The 26754-nt window shown below is 38.5% G+C and overlaps 1 protein-coding gene across 4 annotated transcripts in view; it reads right to left on the bottom strand.

Moving 5' to 3' along the window:
- DPP10 (dipeptidyl peptidase like 10) overlaps nucleotides 1-26754 on the bottom strand; it is a 357782-nt gene that overhangs the window by 156013 nt on the left and 175015 nt on the right. Inside the window, exon 1 of one of the 4 annotated variants that reach the window (XM_031590710.2) lies at nucleotides 13923-14055. The exons of 2 other annotated variants lie outside the window; for them this stretch is intronic. The gene's annotated coding sequence lies outside the window, so the exon portion shown is untranslated. Of the gene's footprint in view, nucleotides 1-8491; nucleotides 8602-13922; nucleotides 14056-26754 lie in introns of those variants that run through there. One more of the 4 variants, XM_090143607.1, reaches the window with a different exon arrangement.

Below are 26754 nucleotides of genomic sequence, written 5' to 3'. Positions count from 1 at the left end.
CTGGGGAGAGAGGGGAATCTAAGGTAGTATCTAAGAATAACAGGTAGAATCTAAGGTTATAGAAGCTTCCCAGCCAGCATCTCTTCATATAAATACTTCCAAAGGCGTAACAAGCAAACTTAGTTGGCCAGCATCACTGAGTTCTTATTAGGATTTTTATCTCACTACTTTTTCATCTGCACACGCGCAAGCTTATAAAAAGGCATTCATAGAGAGACCATGAGTAATCAAACCTGTCTCCTTACATATACTCTACTCAATTAAAAAACCAAACACAGCACTAGGAGGAAAAAAAAAAAATAATAATCAGGAATGTCTTGTCAATTTTACAGGATTTATTGATTTCAACATTATACTTTCAAGAGTATGGAAGTTACATTTTTATGTTCTTTCTTCCTGCAAACTTTTCTTAATATCCAACCTACTTCAAAGGCCTCTATATGCACTATGTTTGCAAAAACTTGAGCCACACAAGAATTTAGCAGCTGGTTGATTTAAGGAAGATGGGAACGTCTCTTGGTGAAACAGAGCCCTCCAGCTGTCAGAACAGAACAGCCATCTGCACCTAGCCAGGGCAAGTTCCACTGTGGGAAAAGTGAGGAAAAAAACATCTTCAGAACATTACTTCCCGCTCAACTGGGCTAAGTTCACTCTGTCACAGTGAGATTTGTTTTACCAACATATTTGCCAACCAATCATGACTGAACTTTCATTTAGTTCAGTTAAATGGTTTATGAAAGGGTGCCCACAGCCCAAAGCCATACAAGGCTATGAGACAGGCATTGTACATCAAGCAGTGTCAAATAGCAATGGTTGAGTTCTTCCCTGTAGGTAAACTATCCTTTTTATTAAATCCAGAAGGAGATGTCTGCACTGCATGAAAATACAAAATATTGCAATTGCGTTTCACCACAGTTTTGGTGGGTAAGAAGGAGTTGATCAGATTTGGCAATACAAATATGGAGTTATAATTACTGTAACAATCACAAATTTCTCTGAAGAGCGTAGCTGTTTTTAACGCTGTACATAAATTGTAATACGCTCACTTATTTCTGATCCATGCAAGTGCTACCATTGCCAAGACCAGAATTATTTTTGAGACATGTTCCTGCAGCTGCTGCATGGGAAAGACAAGCAACAGAAGTCTCGTTTAGCATATTTTTGTAAAATCATTGTAACAGAACAGCACTGGAATTAAACAGAGAGACTTAGGGACTCTATCATATTCTCAACATGAGAACAATAGACAATGTCCTGAAAGGCAATGATATTGTCAGGCATCCTATTCATGCTTTAATATTTGTGCTAAGAAAAGTGTGTTTACTCAATATCTCTGATGTTTTACCTGAAATCCATTCAAAGAAGCAATTTTAACTTAGATAAAGTAGTGAATGGCATCTTCAATTTTTTTCCCATGTAAATTCTTCTTAGAACCTAGAGAACCTAACTGGTTCTCATGTCATATAAGGTAAGGATGATTTTTTAAAAAATATGTATTAACTACTGCTTTTAGGTTTCTTGCCATTTTGAGAGTTAGAAGAGCTCTAATTAGAAGCCAGTTAAACAGATCCTGAGAAAGACGACAAAGAGCTGACCAATGCAGAGGCAGGTACTGTTGGCAGAGCTGCTACACTTAATTAGATGAAAAGTTCAAAACAAGTCTTGTCACTGAATTTTCCATTAATTCACTGAAGGCAACTGGCTGCCTACAGATCAGATCAAGTACTAACAACAGATATTCAGTTCAACATCTCTACTTGGCTCTGAGCCTTAACATAAAAGCCAAATAACTTCTTCAGATCCACTTCAACAACTCCTACTGAAATGTATGAGAGTTTTAAGTGAGCAAAGGGTAAATCAAATGAAGATGTTAGACTACAGGAGAGGCTATAATACTGTGGCTTTCATATATATGCACTTGAAGAAATACAGTAATTTTTAAAGGAAGTGAATTCTTGAGATATTCATGATTCTCCATATTATTAGTTAAAGAAACATCCAAGTCTATTCCAAATACGTTGGCTGTTCCAAAAGTAATGCCTCCTATTTATTTCCATGGAAACTACAACAGTTAAAATAGCACAACAATACTATTTGATAGAGTAAATTCTCAGCTACAAAACACTGTTTTCAACATCGTCACTACCATTAGCTATGTATTTTCACCAGAAATGAAGAAAAGCCTGCATGCAGAGCATGCAGAAATCTGCCCCATCAGAGGTGACAGCTGTTTCACAGCTGCTATGATGGCATCGTTGCTAGGAAAATGTTGCTCACAGTCCATTTTGCATCAGCTCAAACAGATGGAAGTCAGAAACCACAAATCCAGACTGGAAGGTGGGTGTGGTAGGACAATCCAGCCAAGATTGGCAGTATGCTTCACAGTCTTAAAAATGACATGGGGCCTGGCTGTCTTCTTCTCTGATTCAACTTGGAAACTTTGAGCCTTCAGCGTCACAATGCAGGGATCACGGTTGACGGTTTGAACAAGTTCCAGGAAATCCAGAAGGATATCTCCTTTCCTATCTCAAAAAAACATCACCTTAACCACTGAGGGCTGTGTCTTGAACTTGTTCTTCAATGGGGAAAAAAAATCACGTCACCCCTCCATGGACCACCATATTAATTCCAGCTCATAGTAGTGACATTACATCTTGTCACTGGTAACAATGCAATCCACAAAACTGTCCCATTCAGCCTCACGTTGGGTCAGTAGGTCCTGATAGTGTTCCTTCTGTTCCTGTGCAAGCATTTGTGAGACTCACCTGGCACAAACTTTGGAACATTCCAATGTTGGCAACATCATTTCCAATGCACTGGAACAGATATCCAGCTCCATACACTGTCCCCTGATTGTAATCCAACAATTCACATGGATGAGCTGATTAAGATGCTCTTCCTTCCATGGTGTGACAGCTGTGCATGACCATCCAGAATGTGGCTCATCTTCCACGTTGCTGTTGCTACAGCTGAAATGCACCACCCACCACCTCACTATGTTCACATCCACTGTATGGAAACCATAAACATTCAGCAAGCATCAGTGAATGTCAATGGGTGCAATTTTTTTCCCTGCATGGAGGAAATAATTATATATGAAACCTTTGTTTCATAGGCACTTCCTCAAAGTTGGTCTCACACACATCAAGTGCCAGATCTACACCCATGGCTCCTGGCTGCAATGGTCCTCCAAGGAAGCAGAAACAAAGCCTCCAGTGAAGGATGATGGAGGCATTCAGCCAAACTCCCAACTAACATATGACTGAAAACATAAGCCAATGTATTGACCAATTCTGACATGAGTCCACCACCTGAAGACATCTAGTAGTTACTGATAGAGTAGTAAACAATCTCATTATGCCTCTCATTGTGACAAAATAGTCCAAGATTTTATCTTATGTCTGTGTGTCAAGTTTTCATCCAGATTTTTCTGGGGGTGATCAGGACAATACACAGTTCACTTTTTATTTTTTAAAACTAGAATCAATAAAAAAACATCTTAAAAAAAAAAATAAATCAAAGGAATCAGTAGTCTTGAGTCCTATTTTCTTGTATGCTTTCCAACTGAAGTTTTGAAGGGCAAAAAGCATGGCTTATCACACATCTGAAAATCACTAACGTTATCAACCTCAGTTTCACGAAGACTCCCTGCCCACAAGAGAATCATCTGCAAGACAATACAATATTTTCATCACGTGATGTTTCAACATGATTCAGTCAAAAAAAAAAAAAAAAAAGCAATATATTTCATTGGAAAAGTATTTCAAGTTTCTTGTCCAGTATAATAATAACTACATATTTATATTACTGATGGTGTTCTTAATTAACATATGTCAAAGAGCTGAACATAACATAGTTGGAAAGTAGCAAGCTAAGGCAATTTTATAACAATCATTTTTCTGACCTAGAAAAATAGGGTGGCAATTACTCCATTTTTTCCACTCTGCCATGAGGTATGTGTGTATATATATATATATATATATATATGCATATATACATACATACCACACACAGACACTGTATAATAAACATTTAAGTATTAAATAAAATGATCTTTCAGCACACTGCAACTAGGATTTTGCAACAAAATTAAACTAGGACATTTGTCCAGATATATTTATTATATGGGTATTATTCTGTACTGTTATCAAGAGAATTTACATCTTACTCCAAGCAAAAATCTAGACTGCACTTTAGGAAAGCATGGAAAAACTGATTCATTTTTTTTCTTAAAGCAATAAATATGAAAATATCCAGGCTTGGAGACAAGTTTTGTGAAGTACAAATGCACAACCAGCAAGTGTATCTATCAGCTTCTCAAACAGGAGGCTACTAAAAATACATACAATAATTCTTCTATGCCTCTGTCACAAAGGCAACAAACAGTTGCAGTTTACTTAAAATGTGCCTGAGCACCACCCAGCATCTACCAAAAAAAATGTAGCAACCTTTCCCTTAACCTGTCTTAACATCTCTCAATAGCAAACGCACATCAGAAGACCACAATAAAACTGCTTTATTTTCTGTCTTCTACGCATTCCTTGAGGTTATTAGTTGCGTATTTAAACAACCCTGCAAGTGAAAAATGAAAGAAACCCTTTGGTACTATTGCCAAGTAATTTATTTTAAGACTGTGACTTCAAATATTTAATCACAGCAAGCAAGCAAGATGCATAAAAAAATATTAAAAGAATGAGAACCACTCCTGTTCTGTAATACACCAGGCACACAGTAATTACTGCATTAATGTGAAAGTTTCAAAGAGAAGACAAACATATTATTCAGATTACGAGTGAAGTTACTGTGATAGGACAAAGGAGAAAACTCAAATAAATGCCTTTGCTACAGATGCTTTGTCAGAAAGTGCCCACAAAAAAAAAAATGCTTGCACTTTCCTTCACAACCGTGCATCTAGGCTGCAAATCTTCCTAGTGCTCCACTTGGGCTCTAAACTGAAGTTACAGCAACTTTTGCTCTGACTGCAGCCAAGCATCAGGTAATTAGGCACACAAACGGAAGAAATCATTGATACAACTAATTGCAACTCAAAAGACTGCTGCTGAAAAATCCATGTCAGATAGGAACTGATAGCCAAAAGGAAAAACAAGTGGAAATTCACTCTTCTCAAACAGAGCAAGCAGCTACAGCTCCCCAGTAATTCTCCTACGTGAAAGACTCCTCCTTATAAGAAAAAAATGATAATAAGGACATTCCTCTCAAAGGAGAGTATCTTCATGACTCACATCTATCCTGACACTGTACCTCAGCAACCAGCTAATGAGAGCTAAATTGAGAGCAAATACAGGTGTTGCCAGATAGATCTAACACAGACGTGTGTATTTAAAGAAACAATGATCACATTTTCAATTATTTATCTGGTTTCCAATTGTACATCTTCTATAGGTCACTGTCTTCTGCAATTACAAGACTTATTTTCATACCTATTTTACATTAATAATCACAGGATGGATAAAGTTTTGTTAGCCTCCATAAATTATGACACATACCACAGGGCACTATAAAAAGATTCCACTTCTGCTCACTTCAACAGCAATGTGGGCACTTGTAGTAGCTAAAACATCTGCTCAACTCTTTCTCCTCACTTTGTTTTGCTTTATACTAAATTCATCTCACAAAGATCACCAGAACTGAAGTACTTTATCCACTCCAATGGGTTCCAAGTCTGACTGCAGTTTAAATTTACCAGATAACACAGCTGACATGAGGTCTAGGGAAAATGAGATATTCAGTGAGAATATAAAAAATGTCACTTAACATGATTATCTGCCCCTGAAAAACTGCCTAAAAATGTTGACTGTGTAGTGATTATACACTTTTACTCCCTTTTATCTAGATCTTCTGTCTCATTTTCAGCTTTCTATCTAAGTCTATATTCAAACTGGCATTGTGGATTTGATACAGCAAAACAATGGAAAATGCAAGCAGAAAAAAAAAGTCATACAATAAAACAGGTAGTTCTTCCAGCTTTACAGTATAGCAGCCACTTTCAGTCTTCATGCAACTGTTTAAACCCTATGAACTTTGTCACTGATTTTTAAAGACTTCTCCTCAACTTGCTAAAAACCTTCATTAAACCTCATGAAGAAAATAATTTCCCTTATGTTTTGTATAAATACAACTATATGCAAGAATCAGCGCTGCAATTGTTGATTGAAATGTCATTTCCGTTATCATTTCAGTCACTATTCTTATGTTCCTACTCTTTCTCTTAACCTTAATAATGAGAAAAAAAAGTTTTAATTGTCTCTATTTCTTCCAAAGCTCCACTTCCTCTCAATTTTACCTTTTACAGGCATCATGTAACTATGCCTTTTCCCTTCCACAATTCCCATTTTCTCTACATTAACTGTTTAGGTAGTAAAAAGGTGTTAGTCCCATTATCTACAGTGACTATTGTGACTATGAAGAATATGAAAGTAAAGCCAAATCACTCCGTTTCATTAAAAGTTCACAAGGATAATAAAAACTTCTAACATTTTTGAATGTGTATAAGCTATACACTTATGGCTTTATTCAAAAAAAGAACAGTATTAGGTAATATTTAAGTAAAAATATGAACAATATCAAGGTGCAAATCTAATTCACAGACTCATAGAATGCCTTGGGTTGGAAGAGACCTCCAAGATCATCAGTTCCAACCCCTCTGCCATAGGCAAGGTTGCCAAATTCATGGTCAACGACTATATATTTTGTTGCTCCAAATATCACTTATGTCAATTCTTTCTTTCGAGCTAATACTGCAGTTTTGAATTACAGTAGAACACTGTGCATTCACAGAGCTTACAAGGAAACACTGCATTGCTCTGAAATGTTATGTGTACATAACAACCATCCATGTAACTAATGTACATCTCTGCACACCTGGAAGGACAACAATACTGCAACATCTTCCCACATCAACAACCAGAACTTCAGGATGCTAGAAATTAAAACAAATAAAGAATTTAAATGAAGAGCATAAAAAAAAAAAAAAAAAAAAAATGTAAATATAAAAAAATATGAGCTTCCACTGAAATTTCAGAGTTGCTTCATTTTATAATCAGCAGAGAAGAGGTAAAACAATGTGTGTTTATAGACAATCAGCTGTGGTTTTTATTAATGTGAATTACTAATTTTGAGTATTTACTCTGTAACTGTATTTGGATTGAGTGTGCTTTGTAAGGGCTCATGATTATAAAAAGATCATGCAATGCACCAACCTCTGACCAGACCTGAAGCTCTCAGCAATCTCTTAGGGTCAGGCTTTCAATGGCATCAGATTTAAGGCTCTTTAATTCAATGGAGATTATTTTACCCTGGAACAATCAGTTCCACTTAAGTCCTAACCAAGTTAAAGTTAAGTACAATGACATCATGGCATTTTAATTGCCCTGTACTTCAGTATTTGCAAACAGCAGGACGCATATCTACTCCTCACCACATGGGAATTTTCCCTAATAAAAACAAACAAGTAAGCATTAGTTGAAAATTTTGTGTTTTTATTGTCCCAGTGTGTAACTAGAGGAAATTCATCTATCTGGATATGATCATTCCTTATTTACAAAGCTTAGCTGAGAAATTAGAGGATTAGCTGCTCTGTGTATCTGGGCATTGGTCATTTAATCAGAGTGCAGAAAACTTAACTGATACAGCAATGGATGCAGCAGTGAAAGACAACATCTAAAATGGGAAGCTCATAAGATTCCAAAGCAGTCAACAAGAGCCACATGCCTAAATGGGATAAAGGGATGCTTACCTGTACTGGAGATGGGCTCATATGAGCTTACTAAAGGATGAAAAAGCCTCCTCATGGTGGAAAGTTATCTACGTGCTGTTTTTCTTCCACTAGAGGAAGCATATGTTGTAAGTGGTTTTGCTGAATAACAAATACTTCTTGTATCTCAACGAAATACTCCCTAACTCCAGAAAGGAAGCAGCAGCACAGCAGCCTCCATCCATGCACTCACTCAAGCAAGGTCATTTTAAGGACAAAATCTAATTATAATTTTGACATAGTTCTACCTTCAAAGCCAAACATGAAAGTAACAGTATAATATGCCTCACTCCCCTTGCCTATTTTTTTCTATTTTAATTTTCTCATTTTAATGAACAAAGGAGCTCCAGAAGCAGATCCATTATACGTAAAAATTGACTTCAGTCTTCAAATATGACCTTTTAATTAAAATATAACAGATCATTCAAAAAAATTATTTCAACAGTTGAGAACTCTGAAAATACAATTCTCTCAAAAATTTATAAAGAGAAGTGATGGCTAAAGTTACAGTATTAGTTTTCTCTTGAGAATAAAATTGTCAGCTTGCAAGGTGAGCTGAGGGGACAGCATATCACCACAAGCAGATTCATTTTATGCTGAACACACTGAACACAGGAACTCTGAACAGCCTCTAAACCTGATTCAGCAGATGGAATGCAAAGCTTCACCAAAAACGTAAGCACAAAGCAACACAGCTTTCTAAGGAAAAGCCATTACCTTCCCCTGAAGTGCAATCACCAAGAGCTGAGGCACTGAACACTTCCCCAGTCACTGGGGAAATCATCCATCTCAAGGGGCAGACTATCCCTTGCTGTCAGATTCACTGATTTGCCTCTACTCCTGGAAACAATAATCACAACCGTGAAAAACAACAACAGGACCCCAGACAAACCTAAAACGAAAATCTGCACAGAGTCAATGGCAAGGGCTGCACCTTGTCCAGAGGAAAACACAGGTGGGTTGGTAGCAAAGCATGACTTGATTTTTACTGTATCACTGAGCTGTAATATTACTGTTCCTTAGAGTGTCAACAAAAGCACAACCAGGCTGATAATAAAGCTGCCTCAGAACTAGGAAGGAAAAGTAACCATTCCATGCATCCTACAGCAGTACCTCCAGGACGGGTGTGTTTCATCCAACATCTCCACTGCCTGAAAACAGGTGGGCAATACACTACAAGTTCTTTCACTTCGAAGTATACCACTGTTGCTTGCATGGGGTGTTTAAGTGAGGAACCAAACCTGCTTGGAGAACAAGTTAGATAGCTGCTCATCTACCACAAGTCAGCCAGGAAGCAAATCAGCCAATGCCTGAGCCTTGTGTTTTGATTTAAAGTGGAAATTATTACAACCTTTCTCAAAAGACAAATCAGATTGAGTGTTGGGAAGAGGTGTTAATAAGCAAACAGGAATAGAAAGAAGTTCTGGATAACAATCGTGTAGGATTGTTTGTGAGAAGGGCTCTGCAGAGGGGCTGCAGATGGACTGGAGAACAAGCTGGGAGGCTCACCCCTCAACCACAGGGGGGCCACACAAGTAAAAATTCCTCCTTGAAGGTTTCCCACTTCTGCATCCCCCTGGCAGAATGCAGGATTCAGCAGGAATAGAGCTGGGCGGTGACTGCAGGAACATCAGATGAGCAGCGCTCCCTTCCTGTCACTGAACTCCTACTCAATGGGGTGGCAAAGAGAAAGTGTGCTTCTCTAGCAGAGCACATACAATCTCCTCAGCAGTCTTGCATAAAACCTGCATCCAGCAGCTCTATGTCTTTTGATGATCTCCCAGAAACAGAACAACTTTATTGTCCACTAAGAGCACTTCAGATCTTAAAGCCACGCATGTACTAAGCTGCCTACCACACCAAGAATAACTCCTCAACTTTCCCAGAAGCTTCTAATGGAGCAAAGTTTCTTTTCTTCTGCTCTTGATGTCAGCAGCAGAAGACAATTCCTGACTACAAATGCTGTGCTACAGAGCCAGCAGAGCTGCCTACTCCACATCACATCCACGTATGCATCACTGCAAGCAACAAAATAAATTCTCAAATCTCTCTCTTATTAAGAAGAATCTTTTCATAAATATTCCTTGAACTCTGTTTTAGAAGAGATATTCTTACTTATCCGCTACATGTCCATCATGATATGTCCTCCCTGAGCAGGTATTTCTATTAATCTTTTTTTTCTCTCCGTTATCTAAAACATACAGGGTTGGCAACGAAGATAAAATACCAATGGAAGGATGGTCATGTATTACTTTCCAAATATGCTGAAGCAGTGACTTTTCTGAAAGCCTTCTGAGAGCACCCCCTGAGCCTAAATCCCTTGCATGGCATGTTTAGAAGTGAATATTTTCCCCTGGCTACCCACTCTCCTCCTTACCACTAGGCAGAAGATGATAACTCATGGAGCAGTGAGTTTTTCTTTGGTGCTTCCTGTGCTTCTTAGAAGAACTCTGCTGCCAGATGCCAAGATGAATCCAAGCCAGCCTTAGAAGTACAGAAATCTGAACTGCCATAGAAGTCACGATTAAAGAATTAAGAAAAACAGGAATCTGACACACACACACAAAAAAGCTTGAGGTAACATTACTTTAAAAACCTGTCTTGATTAGTATTCCATACGAATCCTTGAGACAATATATATTTCCAAACATTAAGACGATGACAATGTTGGAATGACTATTAGAAGTTTCCACGTGGGCCTTTTTCTGACTACAAAAAAAAAAAAAAAAAGGAGATCTGCAAGGCTGGCTGTTTTGCCTTTTTTTTCCTTTTTTTTTTTTTTTTTTTCTTTTTTTCTTCCTTTCTCTCCCCTGCAGCATTTGCAAATGTTCATGTACTTTCCCAGCAATAATTCTCTTTTTGTAAGCTACCGTAAGTCAGTCCCCTGTTCCAGAGTTAGCAGGCACTTCTCAGCAGAAAATAAAGGAAAAATAGAGAGACCTGAAGATTCAGGCTTATCTCACTTCAGAGGGCGGTATGTTACAGTATACATTTTCACACAAGAATATTATATTTTTACAGCTTCTTGAAGAACACAGTAGACCAGATTCAGATTTTAATTCCAACTCCAGAGTAGCAGTACCAAAATCAAAGGAGATGATTCCAGCATAGATGAAACTCAAGCTGAGCCCATTTTTAACTTAAGCAGAGCATTTCACTGTATCACCAGGCTCAAGTAAGGAGGTCACACAAATATAAGTTTCCAAGACAATGACAAATCCCTCCTGCCGCAGCTCACCTCGTAAACAGATCAAGAGTTTTCAAACTGAAAATGGCACATTTTAAGAAAAAATGGAGGGAGCCCTGCTGAAAGTCTTATTACAAAAGGGACTGTCCCTCCCTTGACCACGGCTTTGCTGATGGTGGGACATGCTGATTGCTTCAGGCACAGAAGAGGGGGATCGAGTCCGAAGATAGGACTCAAAAATAAATCATCTTTTGAAGCTGTGCCCTTCATGATCCCTCAAAGCTGCTTCTGCTCTGGTTGAGTAAACTCTTCACTCCTGGAAGGTTTCAGGCTCTTAATTCTGTAAGCTCCTTTTGCACAGTACCTGAACAAAGCATGCTTCTGTAGCAGCCAATTCTTTATCAACTTTTCCTACCATCTTAAAGTGCTCTCACCCTAAATTTTGTGAATCTCTCAAGATAATTCCATATGGGCAGTTCATTTAAGACACTAGAAAATGGCCTTATAATTTCTTCAATCCCTCTGAGAACTTATGCGCTCTTATTTGAAGTAGTAATTTGTTATAGTGTGGTAAACATGGACTACTAGATACCCACCATAATAATGAACCAAGCTTTACCCAATATTAATATTCTATTTTGAAAATATAGGGCTTTTTCTGTGTAAATTTCAGCTAAGATTCAGATGGAGCACTGAATCTTTCTACATTCCAACTCTGCTTGGGGTCTGAAAGCAGCTCCAAAGCCTCTCAAGTGCTCACTGAGTGATGCTTTGCATGCATGTATCACAAGGCTGAACAATTACTTGCAACATTTACGCTCACCACTTAACATTAATTTTACATATAACTTTATCTGGTACACAGTATTTTAGAAAGAGACCTTAGTAATCACCTCTAACTGTTCCTGGAGGTATTATTTGGACTAAATACAGCCTCCCTTTCTAAAACAAATCATCCCTGCAGACATCATGCGGAGAAAAACATCTCACCCTTACATATTTTCTTACTCTAATCTTCCCTGCTTTTTCCCTATCATTCAGTTGACTTTCTACATTTTCCTGCATCTTCTGCAGTAAACTGCTCCGATCCTCATCCATCAACTATTTACAAACAAACCTGCCTTAAAGTATTGCCTTGTGAAGTCATTTTTCCTATGAACACACCATATTTTGCCTGAATTCTTAAATATACCTTAGTTTCCCATTTGGGATTTACCTTTCCTATCTAATGACCATGCAGTCAGCATTTATGAATCATAACAAACACCTCCATATCTGCATGAACTACCAAACGTCTGCTAAGGACCCTGCAGGGCAGAACTAAGTATGTCAGCAGTAAAAGGCAAAAATAAATTCTTCGTGTTCTTCAATTTACAGCAGAAGCAAATGCACCCAAACCAACCTAGCCCGTTCCAATGCAGGAACTAGAAATACATATATACATACACTGTATAGGCTATATACACACACATTCATACACATATATATGCACATTAAGCACAGGAAACTAAAATTTCGCCCCAGGAATCACTTACTCAGCCAAGTGACAGAGAAGTCTACTGAATTCTTCCCTTCACCTACATTATTTGCTGTAATTTCTGTAATGAATATTTCCCCTCTCCTTCTCTAATGCTTTAACAACATATTAGCTACTGAAAAATGCTTTATATGCCATCCTCAGTGTTCAAATTAACACAGAACACATTTTTTTTCTAGCTCCCAATTAAGAGACTTTGACTCTCTTTCCTCTGTGCCTCAGCATTTGCTCTGGGCTCATTACAGAAAACACCTGTTCACTTCTGAATCAGTCACTGTATTTAGAAAAGATCTTCAAAATCAGCAAGCCTATCAAATGCAACCACCAATACATAAAATGAACACAAATTTGGCTGAATGATAAGCCAAAATTGTAGCTACCAATTTTATGAAGAACTGCAGCTTCCTAACAAGAAACACTGGAAGACAAGATGTATTATTTTAAAAGAGATTAAAGCAAAACACAGTAAAAACAAAGAGCATCAACAAAACAGCACTAATTGTGAAGTTAATAAATCTGTGCCAATAAAGCCCTGTTACTTAGCACAAAATAGTGCAGTAAAGTACCAAGAAGTAGAAAATCCAAAAACTTCCTCATCAAATTATTTATAACCATTATTTCTGATTATTTATCTTTGTCCCTAGACTTTAAGGAAACAATATTGAATGTTATTGATAAGGACACTTACAGCAGTAATGCATTCTTCAAAATGGCCCTAGAAGTATACGATACACATCAAAATCATGACCAGGATGTGTACAAAAGATGACTGCCAATCTGCACTCAACAAGCCTGAGTTTGCCAACTGTTAAACCAAATCACCAGCACTTTTGTGAAAGATTCACTGATCCCAGAATAGTACACAGAGGCAAGGTTATATTCATCAATTTAATGGACAGGTAACATCACTGGAGGCAGAGCACTCACTTAAGCCTTCCTTACAGGGGGTAACCGGCTAGCAGAGCGTACACACCACTCCCCTAGCACCGCAGCTATACACATATATAACTCACATTAACAAGGTGCAGCTGTGGAGCAGCTCCCCACAAACAACTTACAGTTGTGTGTAGGAGCGCAGAACACCCAGTGCTAACAAGTACTAAAGGACTTGAAAATAATCTGCTGTTGAAGGACACAGTTCAGAATTCACACTCCTTGTAAGAAACCAGGGACTTTTTTTTCTTTTATGTATTTCATTTCACTATTGTTCCATTTACTGACAATTTTGCACAACATTCTTGTGAATTAATATTGTATTTCTATTGATTGTTTTCCTCCATCTGTTAAGAAAGGAAAAAATACCATGTTCAATGAACCAGTATGCTGCATTAATTTTGCCAAAGGGTTCCAGCTCATGAGGTTCAAATTTGTATATAGCCCCAAAGAACACGCTGCATAAAACTATAATAAAATACATCACTAACCTGCCTGCAACACCGCGTTTTCCTCCTTCTGCCATATCAACAAAACTTGGTACCCTGGAAGATGAGTGTAATGCCATTAAAGCTGACACAGTGTTCAGCATATTCAGAGTTTGCTGAGATAAAAACAAAAGCGTGAGCTTTGCTGGCAGCATTGGAACAGCAAATGCCTTGCCACTGGCTGATGAAACCATCAACAAGAGTGAGCTCCGGTACGATAAATAAGGTCACTGTTTGCAACTCCCTGCCAGCTTGCTGGCTGAAGAAAACACCATTCGTCAGTAAAATGAAAGCAAAACACACTGCACCACAAAGCTGTTCATAAGTCTTTACTCACGTCTTCCGAAGACAAACCAACAAAAAAGATTTTAATTCAGAAACACTTCCTGTATGTTTCTTACCTATTATAAAGTTTATATTCATTCAACCACTGTATACAATGTAAAATACAATAGTAATAACAAAGTAAGCGGGATAACTCAGGGGAAAAAAAGAGCCTCAAAATAAATGCCAAAGCAATGACCGTACCACTGCTTCTTACCTAGCTTCTCCAGAGATGTGCTGCAAATTCTCAGAGGTCCAGTACATTTGGGTGCCATTAATTCTCATGCAGCATGTTCATCACGTTAATTAGCCTTAACAAATAGCTCTGCTCCAGGGCCGTGGGCAATCCTTTCATGCCTAATCTGGCCACACTGAGGAACTGCAGCAGAAAATGGATTTAAGACTTAAATGAGATACCTGCAGTGCAGGCAGCTGTACAGCAGGGACTGACAGTGCCTGGCAGCAGTGTGTACCAACCCGGAGTTTCCTGAGTCCCTGGACATGCCAGATCTTGGCATCAAAGCTTTCCATCAACCTGCAACTTAAGCTCTCTTGTGTTACCATGTTACCACCCAGATAGCTGCATGAGATAACTTATGTCAGGCCCTCTGATTGATAACAACAAAATCTTTAATTTAATTCATTTTTAATTAGGCTCTGTCAATAAGAAACCCCAGTTGCACTTCATACACTCCCCAGTATTGCTGTATGCAACACTGGCCTTAAATATCCTCATCAATTCTAGTCTCACTTTGAAAAACAAAGGCTCAGCATTAGGAATTAAATGCAAGAAAAATGAACACAGGAGTGACCACACATGACGTTTGTTCTCTTTAAAAACTGCTTCTGCACAAACAGATGAAAGAGGTACTGCAGGGGTACAACTGAGGATGGTTTTGCAAGCCTTTAGGGGAAAAGCACCTGCAAAGATGAGCAGAGTTCACAAAGATTCCTCAGGGCAGGCCTTGCTGTTTTCAAGGAATGTAAATATCTCATAGGAAACCATGAATGCCTCACAAGGACTGATTGAAAACCTGCCGCATGCACAAAGCTACGTCTGCCCATTTCATGCCAATAATATATCAAACATGCTTCTGAGCATCTCCGGTATGACTTTAAATGCTCTCTCCCACTAGGAAATCCTGTCACTGAGCTCCATGTTTCAGCTCTGGGTTAAATATGCCCTAGAAACACGTAAATTAGCAGCATCATTAATTTGAAGATCTGAAGGCCTACAGAGAGCAGACCCTGGTGCAGGGGGCACACACAGACCAGCAGACAAGCTTCAGTCCATGCAGTTCCTCCCATATCACGATGATGCAGATTTATAGATAAAAAACCCACAGCAGATCCTAGTCTTAAGAACAAATTAAATACTCATAGCTTTCCTGCATACAGTGCAGGAGAAATTGGTTCACTGTGGTTCTCATAGCAGAAGTGCCACCATCATCTGTGCCCCAACCTCAGTCAGCCTGAATGTGGGATGGAGAGAGCGCCTGGGGCCTCAGATAGCTCAGCAATGCCAACCTGTTCTGTTCCCCAAATTATCCTAGTTTGCATGCTTTGCAGGTATTTTTCATCAGAACTTCTTTTCACACGTAAAGATGCTACTGTGGTGATCTCTGTTTTAACCAGGTGAAATTTAGAATTACCTGTGATATGTTTTTCAAACAAGTCCCAGTGACAGTGTAAAACTTTAGAAATTAGGCTCAATTGTTATCACTTCCTGTTAGAGAGTCTTCTATTTTAAAAAGGGCATTAAGTATATAAAATCATAAAAATTAATCAAACATTTATCTGACTACAAGTCTTTTTTTCTTTTCTTTTGAGAGGAAAGTACAGGTAGGTTGTGTCTTCAATATGACTCAACAGAAAAGAAAATATGAGAAAACCACAGTACTGGGAAGTAGTCAATCCTTAACTGCTTCCTGCTGTCAACAGCATAAGGTCTATGTTCTCTGCCAGGTTTCATCCCATAATGTTCCTGCTCAGTCACAGACCTTGTATATCAGAAATACTCATCTTCCCCCTGCCTATATCTTCATCCTGTGCTTACACACACACAGCTGTGGGGCAGCCCCTGTGATGGACAAGAAGCAGCAAGGCACAAGCTATTTGCCAGTGCAGCAGCACACAGGGAGACGTGGTCCATGTGGACCAGTTTTACTGATGTCAGTCACCTGTGGGTGAATCCAGCTTTGAACCTCACCAAAAAGCATGCACGTAACCAAGAACAACTTGCTTCTACATGCTGATGAAAACACTGGGAAAAAATACATTGTCCTGTAGCTGATGTTTCAAGGAGTACTGTAACTCTTTTGTCTTTCCCTTCTAGAAGCTGAAGAAGTACTATGATGACGACTTCCACTCTTTTCATGTGACAGCTAACGCAAAAAACAAGACAGTTACCAGCTTGGGCAATGCATTAAGAACCAAATTATTTCTCCATCACCTCTATGGTGAAAAACATAATACTTGCACTACAAAGTTTAACTGTGGATCTCCAAGCAGATTTAGGGATTGGAACAAGCTTCAATGATGTTCATGTGCTGCACGTTCTATCCTTACTATAGCAAAGTCCATGAACAAGGTCAGCAAACAAAGCCAGCACAGTGGCATGTACTCAACACCACCCAAGGCTCTCGGCAGAAAGAGAAATTAATTCCTATGCTAATCCACACATACACTTTTCTCAACAGCCTGCAGGTTGTTTTTAAAAAACACACATTACAAAGGTCTTCCTCTTCTTTTTCTTGCCCACAGTTACAAGCCATTAATCTTTGTCAATCACCATTGTGTATGGTTTACATGCTCTGACACCTGGACACACTGATACAATGCCACTTTCTCTCTTGGGAAATGGCAGCCTGAGTTAGATATGAAATAATGACATAATTCCTGCAGGTTGCCACAATTACACTGGCCCTGTTTGGGTATAAATAAGGCTTGAAGTAGCTGCCATGATATTCAGACAGCAGTCACTTCTTACAGTAATGGTTCAAAGGTACTGCGGACCAGCCCCTTTCCCTGCCAGCTAGATCTGTCTTGCATAGTTCCTCTTTGAACTCAGGTTTCTTACGTTTGCTCTCCATTTCAAAAGGAGAAACAGGGAAACATCAGAAGAAAATCCAGTTTGGTTTTATGCTTAAGAAATTTATTTGAAATTTGAAATTGATTCTGATAATGCAATTTTAATAGCCACCAACAAAAAAAAAAGAAATACTATATTTCAGATTTAATCCACATATACTGGGATCTGAAATAACTTGGCCATGCTGAGATCCAAACTCATTTCAGCATCATTACAGACATTTCATTTACTAGGCTTCCCTTCATAGTTAACAGTCTGACCTGAATTGTTCCATAGAAATACCTAAAACTTATCTCATCTTCCTCAGTGATTTAAGAACTTCATCTAAAGCTTTAAAGTCAGGTTATAAGACTTTGAAATTAAAAAGAAATTAAACCCTAAAGAACAAAAAGCAACCCAGAAAACTGCAACAGGAGACTGTGCTTTAAAAGGCAGATAAAAACATATTTTAATGTCTGTGCATTAAAATATGTTAAAAAAATAGAATCAATTTTATAATTTAATGAAGCAGATGGGCAGTGTGTGCTGTTTTCTATTTGTATGAGTCCAATCAAAGCAAAGCAACATCCCCACTGATATCCACATGTTGGTAAACTCACAGGATTAATAACAGTACAGTCAGAGCAGTAGCATTTTGCTGGAATGAAGTCTGTAAATGAAGATTAATTTTAACAACTAGATGCTTATGTGATAAATAGCAACTACAGAATATACACGTTTCAAAGTATTTTCAAGCAATTATTTGAAAAGGCTTTGTCACAGTGGCATGAAAATTGGTTGCTGTCTACTGGTTTGTAATTGCTTCCTGCCTCTAGAGGGGCTTTCAGGAGACCAGCTGTACCAGGATGTTGTGAGCATTTGGCATTTCTGAATATCGATTGGTCACATTCCACTCCAGAGAAATGAGTTTGCAAAAATCAGTCTTTTTCTCAGCTCTTCCAATGGCTGAGATATGAAACCACATTTCAGTGTCTGCAGCTCCAAACACTGCCTAAATCACTGCATTCACAACCAGAAACACAGTGCCAGCAATGTGCCTGCATCACTGACTACATACAGTACCAAAATTACCAAGTGATGCTGCAGCTTTGGTGATACCACACTTATGGTGAACCACCCTAGCTTTCATGCTGGGCAGAGCCCAGCACACTTGGCCAGCAACACAGTAGGAAGAGGCACATTACATGCGAGTAACTGATGTTTTTATTATGCAAGGTTTGTGAACAGGGAAATGAGATTTGGAGCTTTAGATTAACGTTCAGGGATTTGATGACTGGATTAAAGCTTTTTACTCACTGTTTTGTTCCTCCTCTCAAGATTGGTTACAAGAAGGGTTATTGCTTAGAGGAAAGGGTTATTTGTTCTAAGCTGTCTTGCTCAGAGTAAGCATTAGTATTGAGCACATCCAGCTTTACCCATTCGGTATCAAATACAAAAGGAAACACTTTGGCAAGGCTGGTTTTTACAAAGCTGTAGCACAGTGAATAAGAATACAGCTATTCTCTAAGCAGCAGGGCTACTTGTAGCTCCATTAATTTCTAAGAAAAATATCAATAAAATCTGTGACTGAATTTACACAGCATATATCCCAAGATGAAGACATACGTAAATCTCAACAGTAAGAGTTGCATGTTTATGAGCACTTCTGGTGGGAAGCCCTGTATTTTGGGGAATAATAACAACATTTTGCATTTTTAAAATACCTTTCATTGTAGCATTTCAAACTGCTTCACAAATGTTAACTACCCAAAATGCAAACCTTCTGGGGAAGCAGGTATCATCACATCCAATTACAGCGTGGTTTGGTATCGAAAATGATTTAGTGCCTCTAAATGTCCAAACTGAACTGTAAGCACTAGCACATCTCTCCAGGGGAGCAATTGCATTTTGAATGAAATAAAAAGGATGAGGAGGGGAAGAAAGGACACTAGCTGTTATACATGCTAAATATCATAAATCCAGGCATGACAAGGTTACTTTTGGTCAGTGGCAAAACAACAGCACGCAGAATAAGCCATCCTGTTTTTCCAGAAACCACATTCAGAGTTCTTGAATGGGTTGTTGAGGGACACGCACATACCAAAAGGATGAGAGAAAGCCAATGTTAAAGTTGTTGAACTGACAGTCTGTTTGCCTTTCAATTACTGCTCTCAGATTCTTTTTGCAGTTTCTGGCTTCAGTGGTTCTCAATAAAGACCCTAACTGCACTCCACCCAAGGTTTCTGGGCACTACGGGAAAGCAGGAACGCAAGGAGTTCAATACGTGGCAAGGCCCAAAAGGACATGAACTTACACCGAGGTTCAAGATACCAACAGTAAATAAAGAGTGGGATCTCCAAGTCAGTACACACTATCAATTATCACATAGATATAGTATTAATGTAGATAAAGTCACTACTATATGGTATGCTAAACATATTCATTTAAATCCATTCACTGCATGCATAAAATTTTTCCTATTCACCATGAGTTCCTGAGCAAGAAAGGTCACCATGAAAATGATCCTACTGTTCTAGTTACAGGCTTGTAACTTCTTTCCTAAAGACACTTCTTTCCCAAACATAGAAACACACTATTTCTTTTTCCAGTTTGGTGGGACTGTTAGCCAATTTCTGTAATGCTGCTGCTTTCTTTTTTTCTTCAATCTACTGACATCAAGTGAATGAAATACTTTCCCTCTATGCTCTCACTCTGTATAAAAAGTTGTTGTCCCCATTTCAGAGACACCCAATGCAAACAACTGGTATGTTTGTCACATCACAGCAATTCACTTTTATTTTAGAAAAACTGAAATAGAGAAATGGAAAATGGAACAATGAAACTCTTATCTCATTCGCCCAATTCTTACCCTATCCAGTTAGATTTCCCCTGATGTTAGAATAGCAATCCAATCTTGGATGAAGATTGAAGACCTGTCACAATGTAAACAAAACTTTCAGAAATGCTGTGCAACCACCTGCTGCCTCAGAACTAAACTGGAACTGCTGAAATACCCAAATGCAGAAATAAAGTCTTAGACGTTACCTAGTTAAAGAATGGAGCCCTCAGAAAAAAAAAAAAAAAAAAAAAAAAAAGAGTGGCTGCTCCAAAAAGAAATAATGAAAGGTCCCACAGCCTCAGGCAAAGTCTTCCATTGCTCACTAAAAAAGATGGGATACTGCAGCAACCTTGACGGACTGTGAGGTGCGTGCCCCGATACCAAAAGCCCCGGTTCAGAGATCCATAATGGAATGCACTTTTATTGAGAAAACAACTCACCCTCACTCGCATTAACCTCTGGGCAACCACCAAGTGTTGTTTTTGCTTAGAAGTTTTATACTGAAGGTGAAGTTCTGGAGAGTCTTAAATTTCACACTTCACCGACATCAGAGAGAGCTGCATCCAGAATTCAATGCCTTTGGGCAATATCTTAAAAGCCGACGACTAACTTCTGATTTTCCCCCAGTGCTATTAAATCTTGATAACAGGGAGTTGTTTTCAAACCCTTCAAGGTGAGGTGCAGACACCTCTGAATCTCAGAAGAGGACTGGAACATGATCAGAAAATAGATGCATTTTCCCTAAGTACTTCCTTAAACAAGCCCTAAACACATGAAGGGCTCTGATGCTAAGGGGCAAGGAATATTTTGGTAAGCAAGATGAGTGACAAGGATAAGAATAGCCATGAAGTACTGCAAACAATAACAAAATAGGAAAACTTTTTGTGATGTTGCTAGTTCGCCAGAAAAGAGTTGCATGAGATTTAATGGGGACAATACCTTCAGACTATGAAGAGATCACCACCATTAGCTTCCTTTTCTGCAATGTAACCTTTCTCAAACGTAGAACAAAACCATTCAAATGGCAGAATCTTTTCCCATGTGGAAGAATGCATCAATTTCAGCTGGAACTGCCCTTCCCAGTGGAAAGAAAGTACGAAACCTTTGCTGGTTAAGAAACAGTTACTACATGTTTTCTATAGAAACTAATGATTCCCTCAAGATATTTCACAGCGCTCACTAGTTTATTTAATTGGGCTTGCAAATCCCTCCAATGCCCTTGAAATGGTAAGGATTTACACTCTTTACATGTCCCTGCTTATCAAGTGTTCATATTTCTAGCCTGAAATAGTACATCCCTTATTTTATGCAGAGATGTTTGGTAGCAACAACGTCTGCTGACTTTGATTTTGCAGAAATGATTACGAAATGCAGAGCATCTCTCTGGATGTAAAAGAGATCTGCTGTGGAAGAATCACAGAAGGGCAAGCTGTTATAATGCATTGTATATGCTGATGTGTGCAGGAATGAACATACAAAACATACAATAAGAAAAAAGCAGCAAACCTGTGTTTGTACATAATACACAAAAATCTTATGAGTTGGCAAAGTAATGAAAACAAGTATGATTTTTTTCAAGAGAAACAGCATGGGTTTTTCTGTGAAACTGAAGGAGAAACACCACTTCAGTTGGTGTTCCTCAAAATATACATCCATATCTTCACGATGACTGAAGAAAACCATCATGGCAGCACGAACCCTGGCAACCATCAGTGCAACCCTTACAAAAGCACCCCAGAAAGCACTCAGAACAATTTAGAACTACTGGGACAGATAATCATCTCAAACTCACACAATTTCTGGTGTTCTCTTTCTAAGAGCTTTACATTTGTATACTGAATGGTCTTCTGTCATTTGGGGTGGTGGTAACAGTGTGGTGGGAAAGAATTTGGGACTGAATAATTTTCCATAGCAGCACTGATAAATCCCATTACAATCTACACATGTATGGTACGTATATGGCTCTCTGGGCACCAGAGGCATTCAGTATAAATACAGCAAATGTAGCTGGAGAGAGGAAAGATACTATTGTTAGAAGAGCCCCAAATGCGTGGGAGATGAAGCTCAAGCAGGAACCCAGGGCTACACAGAGCACTGCAAAGACATCTGGCTCCCCTTCATGGGCTGCTGCCCAGTCCCCATCCCAGCCAGGCCCTTCTGATCCCTGCTCCCCATCCTTGCTCTGTCAGATCCAACATCAGAATAACTCTGACAGGCCCAACAGTTCTGAGAAATGTTTCCCGAGTTTGCTCCATCAACTGCTTTCAATGTTAATACTTGGAGCTCAGATTGTATGTCCCAAAAAGCAAGTGCTCACTTTTTCCCCCATAGTTCTTATACACTGTGCAGCCCAGAGTCCAATCAACCTCTGTGCTAAGCCAACAATTCAGATTATTTATAATCATGGTGTATGTGGACCAATAAACAGAGTATCATTTAAAAGCTCGTCTTTTTATCCTGGTTTTAACTCGATCAACCAGCTAGAACTGAATTATTTCACTTGAAACACACAGATAACTTTCAATTTCTGTTTTGAAGAACTGTTGTTATTTTAAGCAAGTATTAATGGAAAAATTAATTGCAGCCACCCACTGAACTGAAAGCTAATGTCCTTGATGAATGGTAGAAATGATAAAGATCACTTAAGGTGCATTAGAAATATTGCACGTTACTGTTACTTAGCATAAGCAGTACCCAACCTCAGCAACACCTGCCAAGCACACACTGAGCCACTGGTGGGTATTTCTCCCACAATGACAAAACAAACCGGGCTGATCCATGCTAAGGATAAGTGGCTTCTGCCAGATAAAGGCATTTCTCATCTCTGGGAAACACAGCACCACTCAGCCCTGGGCAGCACAGACTGCACAGTGAGGAAAGAAAATGTTTCTGTGAAGTAGCTTAGCAGGCACTCATGTTGGCATGTGAAACAATGAGATTTTATTTTCTCTTAATTTCATTGATTCCTGAACATCAGGTATATGTATTCAAATGGCCACGTGCTCAATCCAGAGAAGATAACCAAGTAAATTTTTAGAAGGCTGCAGGAATTTGCACACTGTAACATGTGAGTAGAAAAAGAACAAATGAGTTCTTCCTCTAACAAATGAGTTCTGAGTTACTGAAGCCCAAAACTCAGCAGAAACTTACGCTCAGCTACTTTACATAACGTGGGTTTCATGTTGCTACTGTTCTGTTCTACCTGCTGTTTGTACATGCTCTATCAGCTTGCCTTTTACTTTTCAAAAAGAAAATCATTACTTTACCCTGCTTCTTGATCTTGTTATCTTTACCATCATAGAATCATAGAATGGCCTGGGTTGAAAAGGACCACGATGATCATCTAGTTTCAACCCCCTGCTAAGTGCAGGGTCACCAACCACTAGTATATTCATTTGTGCAACACAAATCTCCTATCAATTATTTTCCAAAACCTAATTTTTCTTCCTAGATTGTAATTGTAGAAGTGTATCAAGTAGCAGTAAACAACCTATCTTACCTCGCCATTTCAAAAAACACAAACAAGAAAACTGCCTATAATTCAGATTTGACAGAAAAAAAGATGCATTCTCTACTACCAAGTAAAGCCAGGGCCATATTACATCAAAATCCACTGCCCACTTTTTAACCATACTGTCACCTAAAAAATCTGCCCTAATGAGATGGAGTCAATGCTTGCTTGCAGGCACAACGCTGCTCTACCAGTCACAAAAGAGGTACTGCCGTCCGCTGTTTGTGAATAAACTTCTCTTTCTTGCGATTTAATCAACCTTAATTTTTAATCTGCATACATAAAACATTAAATGTTAGAAGCTTTAATTACTTGGGGAAAAAAAACAAAACCACTTGCAGAACAATTTAATCTCACAGCACAGTTTTCTCCACACCAAGAACCTCAAGAAAGCCCTTAAGGGCAAAACCCTCCCAGTAATCTGTCCGCTCCATCTGAATGCCTTTGCACAAACAGTTAACTCACTTTCAATGACTGAACACCACTTCTGCAAACACTTTTAAATACAAATCTTGTCTGCGAATCACGTGCAGTGTTAAGAAAAGAGATGCAATACGGCAGAATAACGCAGTAGATATAACCCAGTCTCAAAAGCAATACAGCAGGTGTAAAGCAAGACTTCTTGTTGAGAGGAAAACACCTCTCAGAGATATAGAGTAACTGACAGACTAAGCAGATGGAATCACTCTACTAGAGGTGGAGAGATAGAACTCACACAGCCAAACATGTATCTGCTAAAGCCACAAAACACGCCTTGGTGTATTTTCAGGCACGCTTGTTTTAACTGAATCAACATTGAGCATATTGACAAGAACTATCTTTCAGTGCAAGAGCCAATACAATAAAAAGCAGGAAAAAAAACCCACAGAATTTCCTCAATGCATAGATTAGAAATGAGACCTGGTATGACTAAAAGTTTCTAGCTGTCTTTAAAAAAAAAAAAAAAATAGGGAGAAAAAAGAAAAAGAAGTTTACATAGCAGTGACAGCCAGATGGGGAGCCTATATACAGAGCTAACTGTAGGTTGTGGATGAATACTGACCACAGACACCAGTAATTCAGGCTTCTGAATCTTTTTTAAAAATAGTCACAGCTGCAGCTTTCAGACCTGAGAATAAATACACATAAAGTTTTCTGAAGTGCTGCATGGAGAAGCACTAAGAGTAAGAATTTCATATTTCAAACTGCAGCTCTTTAGGAGAAGTCCCCTTGAATTCATATATGAGATAGCCTATTATTCCTTCACTATTATGACAAAGATGTACAATAGCACATGAAAAGGGAAGCAGGCACTTTATACCATTGTTAAGCAGCAGAAGGGTGGGAATAGGAAAGAAAAAAAAAGGGAGAGATATGGCTGTTCAAGAAGGTGTTTTCTGTTGTTTTTTTTTTATTATTCATCGAGTTCATTTATATCAACTATCAAGAGTGGTAAAACCATTAATAATTCATAGATCCATCAAAAAGGACTCCATACATCTATATGGTGTACATATATTCTCAGTACATAATAAAATCACTGGTTTGCTGTGGAAATATCAAAGCACCTGCACTCTTTACATGTTATTACCCTCTGCTCATAGACTCCTCTTATACCATCAACAAAAGCTAGCATTGCACTCAAGCAGATGAGACAACATTTTCCAAATGATTCACAGTGAGGAAATAAGAATAAGGAGAACAAGATGACAAAGACAACAAAGACATTGCTTAGCTTACAAAGAGAAATGCAATGCTGTTAAAGAAAGGCAGAGGGGCTGTTGGAATAAAAGTGTTAGACAAAGCAAGTGCAGGAAATTAAAGGTCGAAGCTGTGGAAAAAGATGTAATACAGGAGAGAATCACATGGAGTCATAACAAATCTGAAAGGAAAAAGTAGTGAGACAGCTTTGAGAGTTGCTCATGCAGAACAGAGCATTTTATTGAAGCAGAAACATGTCCAAAAAGAGAGTATAAAGGGGCCACAGAAAATAGCTAAAGATTCAATCCAAATAGTCACCAAAAAAAAAAAAAAACAAAAAAAAAAACAAGGGACTTCACTGGAGTGTTCATGAACCATCCAGCTCAGCTTTCATCCTTCCTTCAGTGATCACTACTCAGGCTATAATGAAATTCAGAATGTAGAGCCTACTACTGCTACTTCCAACTATAGCATCAAGTTCCTTTTCTGCCTATAGTAACAGGACACAGAAAGGTGTCCTCTCTTCAGTACAGAATTGCTCATGAAACACAAGAATGTCGATATACTACTGTAAATCTATAGGTAGAAACTCAGCCTTTTATTTAAATGGGTGAACAAACCACTTGCATACACTGGCAGCTGACTTCAGGAACCTTTTTAGAGCCTGGCTTACAACATTAGCATTGTAGTTCTGTTACTCGCAAAAACGCTACACTGTTTGCTGCCAAAAACTTCAGAAGATGCCAGTGATAACATGTGGGTAACTGCCTTACACACAGATTGAGTACTGAAGCTTGAGCCATCTCACCTCACACTAAAGAACTTCTTTTCCAGGATATAATGAAAACAGCAGTGACACAAATTATATAATTAGTCCCATAGGTATTATTCACATAAATAGTCCCCATGACTTCAGGGCAATACTCTTGTATATAAACATGTCAGGATACATAAATATCAACCATCTCAAGTGAAAAGTAACACATACTCTATATACTTACAATACAATGAACCTTTTAATTAAAAATCAAAAGGAACCTTTTGCAACTTATTTCCTTTCATAGCAGCTAATCATATATTTAAAAGTTTTCTGACTTTGAAAACTTATTACCTTGAGAAGATTTAAGTTCATATTTATGCTTGATGACCCACTGCAATCACAGAGCAAGAGTTGGTTGCCTAAACTTTTCAGAAGGAATTTGTTGTGTTGCTATTCACATTGGGATAGAATAACCTTCACAAATAAGGTAGGAATGCCTAAAACAAGCTTTCTGAAAGGAACAACCAAATCTACCTGTATAATTACCAACACCACCCAACTCTTAGAGATATTTTGTGTTTGTTTAAAACTTCCATTAGACAATCTGGTTTAAATCGTTCTACCATAAAATTCAAAACTGCAGGATATCAT

The sequence above is a fragment of the Phasianus colchicus genome, chromosome 7, assembly GCF_987193195.1.
Source record: "Phasianus colchicus chromosome 7, bPhaCol1.hap1.1, whole genome shotgun sequence".
Classification (NCBI taxonomy): Eukaryota; Metazoa; Chordata; class Aves; order Galliformes; family Phasianidae; genus Phasianus; species Phasianus colchicus.
This window is presented reverse-complemented; position numbering and strand designations above follow the sequence as displayed.